Genomic DNA, 5,891 nt, shown 5'->3' with positions numbered 1-5,891 from the left:
CACCATCTGCTGGCCCCTATTTCTTACATCACAAACTGAAGAACATTGGGAAGAGAAAAGGGTAGGAGTCACACTGCAAAAATCTTGTAGCATGACAGCTTGTTTACGACAAACTAAAATGCCATTTTTTTTTTTTTGAGAGGTTTTTGCTATAGGGTGTGTGTGCTCACCAGAGAGACAGAGAGACAGAAAGAGAGAAATCACTCCGCAGGGGTGATGGCCACACTGCAGTCCCTTCTCCTCCATTCTCCTCTCGGGATCTTGGGCATGCAAGCACACACGCCTGGCGTGAGTTTAAGCCACTGGGTCCGGGACTCGAACTGTGGTTGACTACATGGGAGTCCAGTGACATAGCCATTACGCCAACGACTAGTCTCCTAAAATGCCTTTTTGAAAAATAACCCTGATGAGTGTGGAACATCGCCAAGGTCTCAAGCTTGTGCTTTGCTGAGGCCTTTATGATATAAATGGACCTTGTACGCCACGCCACATGCTGCTCTGAACTGCTTTTTATTCACGTTAAGGGTAGAATATAGTCAGTAAAATCACATGTGATTTTATTGAATTATATCAGTTTGTGCAAGGGAGTAAAGACCATATGAATTTTAGATTTTTAAAAAGAAATATTTATGGGGAACCAGCAGTTAGCGTAATGGCTATGTCACTGGACTCCCACGTAGTCGACCGCGGTTCGTGTCCCAGACCCGGTGGCTTAAAACTCACGCCGGGCGCGTGTGCGTGCGTGCCCAAGATCCCGAGAGGAGAATGGAGGAGAAGGGATTGCGGCGTGACCATCCCCCCTGGGGGGTGATTTCTCGCTTTCTGTCTCTATGTCTCTCTCTGTCTGTCTGGCGAGCACACGCGCCCTACAGTGAAAATCTCTCTCTCAAAAAAAAAGAAAGAAATATTTATGTTGTTACAGTGACTACAGTAGTATATTACAGTAGTTTATGTGGTTACAGTGATTACAGTTCTTTCGTTTGTTTGTTTTAGCTTTTGCAATAGGCTATGTGTGTTCACCAGAGAGACAGACGAACAAAGAGAGAAAAGTGAGAAATAACCCCTCAGGGTAGATGGCCATGCCATGATCCATTCTCTTCCATTCTCCTCTCAGGAATTTGGGCATGCATGCACATATGCCCAGTATGTGTTTGAAGCTGCCAGTTTCTGCACTTAAACGCCATAGTCAGCCCTGTGGGATCCAGCGCCTTGACCACGATGCGACGTGCTGCCTCAGGGATCAGAGTTTTAGGACTAAGTGATTAGACTGGACCCACGTAGGTAATCCAGGATGCTTTCTCCATCTCGGAGTCCTTACTTGTAATCACATCTGTAAAATCCCTTTGCCGTGGAAAGTAGCACATTCACAGGTTCTGGCAGTAGGATGCGGACATATTGGGGAAGGGAGTGTTACTTCTTCAACCACAAAGATGGAGGAGATAAAACAGACATGTTGTAGATTATGATAGGATGATGTATAGATAATTAGAAAAGAAAGAAACATCAAGAACCAGTATAGATTTATTTAATTACAGCAGGTATCATTTTCTTATCTATCAGAGTTACTGGGAGTACCAGAGATAACTTTTTTAAAGAGATTTTTGCTATAGGGCATGTACACTAGCCAGAAAGACAGAGACAGAGGGACAGAAAGTAAGAAATCACCCCCCAGGGGGATGGCCATGCTGCAATCCATTCTCCTCTCAGGATTTTGGGCATGCATGCACATGCACCTGGGCATGAGTTTCAAGCTGCTGAGTCTGGGAATTGAACTGTGGTTGACCGTGTGGGAGTCCAGCAACTTAACCACTATGCCATATGCTGGCTCCACCAGAGACAAATTTATCAGTCTAGTTTCCTCTTAGGATGTTCTTGTGGAAATATGAATGTGTGTGAGAAGTCAGTTTTATTCACAAGTCATTGGACAAGTGATGAAAAGTGGACATAGATGGAAATGTGGATTAGACTCTTCTGGTATGTCACGGGTCTTTTGTACTTGGTCCTTTATTTGCAGCATTATCAGTGACTTGGATGAGGACTTCAAGGCCAGGTGTCAAATCTACAGGTGACATAAGAGGATAAAAATTTAGAAAGAATCTCAATCGACTGGGATTGTAAGATGAAAATGCATGCACTGTTACAATACTAAACGTTCAGTCTTAAATCTCAAGGATTAAATTAGTTAAATACAGGATGAATGGTTCTGGATTCAGTGTCAGGTTTTGGAAGAAAAAGGAAAGTATGGCTTTGTCTGTAAAAGTTTAACATCATTGAGCATCTGTTATGTATCAAGTACTTACATAAAGGCCTTTGTTTTTTTTCAAGGCTGTTTATTTATTTCTTCACAAGAGAGACAGAGAGACAGAGAGACAGGCATTGCCAACAGTGTCTCGATACCACAGTCCACATGATCCTGGATCATGGGCATGCATGCACTCATGTCTTTTTTTATTTAAGAGATTTTTGCCTTAGACCATATGTACTTGCTGGAGAGAGAGAGACAGAGATAGTGAGAGGGAAAGTGAGATATCCATCCCCAGGAGAATGGCCATCTTTCAATCCCTTCTTTTCCATTCTCTTCCCAGGATCTTGGGCACTCAAACACCTGTGCTCAACAAGAGTTTCAAGCCATCAGGCCCAGGACTCGAACCACAGTTGGCCATGGGGAGTACAGCGACGTAACCACTACACTATCTGCTGACTTCTCCTCTGTAGGTGCAATGTACAGCAACATAACCACTACACTATCTGCTGACTTCTCCACCCATGTCTTTAGGAACGTCTGTAGGTGCAAACACAGAACCTTCCCATGTGGATCAGCCTTGCAGAGCTTTGTATTTCTGTTGCACTGCTGCCCAGCTCCCACAAAGGGCTCTATGTATGTCATATACTTTTACTCACAAAAAATCCATAGGGGCCAGCTAGTGGAGCAGTGGTTAAGGGAGCTGGATCCCACGTGGCCGACTGTGCTATTTGAGTCTCTGACCTTGAGAAACAGGCTGGGCACCTATGTGTGTGTGTGCCCACAATCCAAAGACAAGACTGAAGGAAAGGGAGTTGTGGTATGGCCATCCTAGAGAGTACGTTCTCACTTTCTCACTCTCTGTCTCTCCTCAGCAAGCACATGTGCCCTGTAGCAAAATTAAGACAAAAAACCAGAAACTTTTAAACTCTATAAGGCAATGGTGAGTCTTTGCTTCAAGTAAATTAAGGTTCACAGTCATGAAGCAACTTGCCCAAGATTACCAAATCATTTATCATACAAACTCAGATCTGACCCCAAGAAGCAAACTCATACATGGAAATTACAAAGGTGTTTTTGAAAGATCAAGGAATTTTAGCTACATTAGTAAAAGCAGAGTGTTTAGGTCATTATAGAAAACAACTGGACTGTATTATCCATTTTCATTTTCTCACTTTAAGAGAGGCTTTATGTGTGAAAGAGCAAGATCAGGATCTTGAATGGTCAGGACACAAAGTCATAGGAGTAATTGAGCAAATTTGGTATTTCTTACCTAAAAGAAACTCAGGCTTAGGGTGGATAGCACAAAAACATAGTTACTCCCTGAAAGTATTTGAAAAATAATTTTTTTTTCTAAATGTAATATGGAAGCAGATTTTGATTCAAGAGCAGTTGATAATGATTTATGTCATGAAGTCCACACTCAGAGCCAAGTTTAGTGTGAGTCCCTTAAAGCAGCAACCTAGTTCTTTCATCTTTGAGGTTAAGTCTCGCCTTGCAGGGACACATGCTCAGTTTGTTGAATGTGTGAACAAATAACCTTGTCAGGCACGTGGTACAAGAAATTACTGAAGTGGGAAGCAAGTTAGCAGAGATGAACTTTAGGGTTATTTCTACATCTGGGAGTTTGCTTTGATTTGATTGAGATGGTTGACTCGAGATAAGCGGGCAAATGTCCATTATGAATTGTTTTAATTGTTCTTCAGTGACCCCTACTCTTTTTTTTTTTCTGTAGAATTGCAGGGTTGATTGGCTAAATCATAGAAAAACAAATTAAATTTGCAACCTAGCCACTTTCTATAAACCAGGGTCCTGAGGGCTTGTAGCTATGACAACAGCTGCCTTGAGTAAAGTGAAATTTGTTTAGAGGGTTCATTTAAGAAGTGAGTCATAAGCTGTGGAGCATAAAGATGACCGCGGGGTCAGACATAGAAGGGGATATCATAGAACAGGGCCAGGGTCAGTGGTGCTCCATGTTATGTGATTTGAGGAACCTAGAGAAAAGCCACTATCTGGCTTTAATGTGTTAAAAAGTAATGTTGATGGGTCTTCAGAAATTTATGGAAAGTGCATAATATAAAACCTATGCATGGATTTCAAAGATTTTTTTGCACCAAATAACCTCCTATTTAAATTCTGTTTTGTTTTGTGTTTCTACAAACTTTTCGTAGGCCCTGTATGTCAAAAATCCAGTCTTCAATGCAGCAAATGTGTAACTATGACTTACTTGTAGTTCCAGTGGAGCAGATACCTAAACTTCCCCTAATATTTCTACCTTATTTTTCTTTTTAAGTTTTTTTTTTTCCACAAGAGCAAGAGACAGGTACTCTCTTTTAATACTTTTTTATATTTTTAAGTTTTTGCAGTAGGTGCTTGCATTCGTCAGAGAGAGAGAGAGTGAGAGAGACAGAGACAGGGAACGTGAAACATCATCCCACCAGAAGGAGGGGTGGCCATGCTGCAATCTCTTCTCCTCCATTCTCCTCTCAGGATTTGGGCATGCACATACACACACCTAGCATGATTTTCAAGTCTGTGGGTCTGAGACTTGAACAGTGTCAGCCATGTGGGAATCCAGCACCTTAACCACCACGAGACAGGTGCTTTGAAAGGCTCTTGCCACACCGTGACCCTTCCCTGCTCCCTCCCTTACCATTTGCTGCCTCTCAGCCAGCCAAGATCATGGATACACCTGTGGGCATGCATGGCATGTTTAGATCAAACCATTTGGTAAACTCATGGCTCCTGTATCATACTCTCCCATCTGTACCACACCACTGGGTCTTAGCATTCCCTCATTCCTTCATCCTGTGTTGATGCTCATCTGTTGGACCCAAGTAGAATGGATGCCATTGCACCCACCTGAAGTGTGATCCTGTTTATATCTATCCCACACACACCTGTATTTTATACCCAATTATTTATAATCTGTGCCATTATTAAGTTATTATAATTTGAGACCATGTCATGATACCTATGAGTAACTCATATATAGTTATTTAGCCCTTTAGAAGGTATCTCATTGGGATTTAACTTTGAGGATTTCCACGTTGGTTTTCCACTGCAGTCATTCTAGCTAACCACCACTTATTCTTTTGTCTTAGGTGCCTGAAATTTCCACCATTAGGTTCTTCTTTTAGATTTTTTTTTAAAAGAATATGGAGTAATTCACAAATCTGTGTGTCATCCTTGCTCAGGGGCCATGCTAATCTTTTCTGTATCAATCCAGTTTTAGTATATGTGCTGCCTAAGTGAGCACTATTTTTTTACTTTTTAGAGAATTCTTCATTTAGAATAGGAAATCTTCTGAAGCACTTTAATAGAGTTAGGTTATTAGATTAATTTGCCAACCTTTTTTTCCTTATATCCTTCTTGCATCAGGCAGGGTCTCTTTAGGAAACTGAGGGCATTTTCAAGCTGGGTAATTGGGGAGAATGAAATAAAAAGGCTATTTACTAAGCATATGGTTTAGAAAAATCAAGAGGGCTGGGACAGTACCAGGCTAGTAACAGTGGGGTTTCATTGTACCTAGGTGTGATGGGGAGGACAGTTTCTGGAACGTGGAAAAGTAGCTATACGAAGAAGGCTCCCTTAAAGTCGCTATGCTACTTTGTAGAAGAGTGAAGTAAAGAGTGAGCTGGAGAGTAAA

General features: G+C 41.7%; 1 non-coding gene across 1 annotated transcript; it reads right to left on the bottom strand.

Moving 5' to 3' along the window:
- Nucleotides 1-5,394: 5,394 nt before the first annotated feature.
- LOC114007301 (U6 spliceosomal RNA) lies at nucleotides 5,395-5,501 on the bottom strand. The gene has a single exon (XR_003548927.1). It is a non-coding gene; the product is annotated as a U6 spliceosomal RNA (small nuclear RNA).
- Between the last annotated feature and the right edge of the window lie 390 nt (nucleotides 5,502-5,891).

Source organism: Tupaia chinensis, unplaced genomic scaffold (assembly GCF_000334495.1).
Source record: "Tupaia chinensis unplaced genomic scaffold, TupChi_1.0 Scaffold000147_1, whole genome shotgun sequence".
NCBI lineage: Eukaryota > Metazoa > Chordata > Mammalia > Scandentia > Tupaiidae > Tupaia > Tupaia belangeri.
Note: the sequence above shows the minus strand (reverse complement) of the source record. Positions and strands in the feature narration are given on the sequence as shown.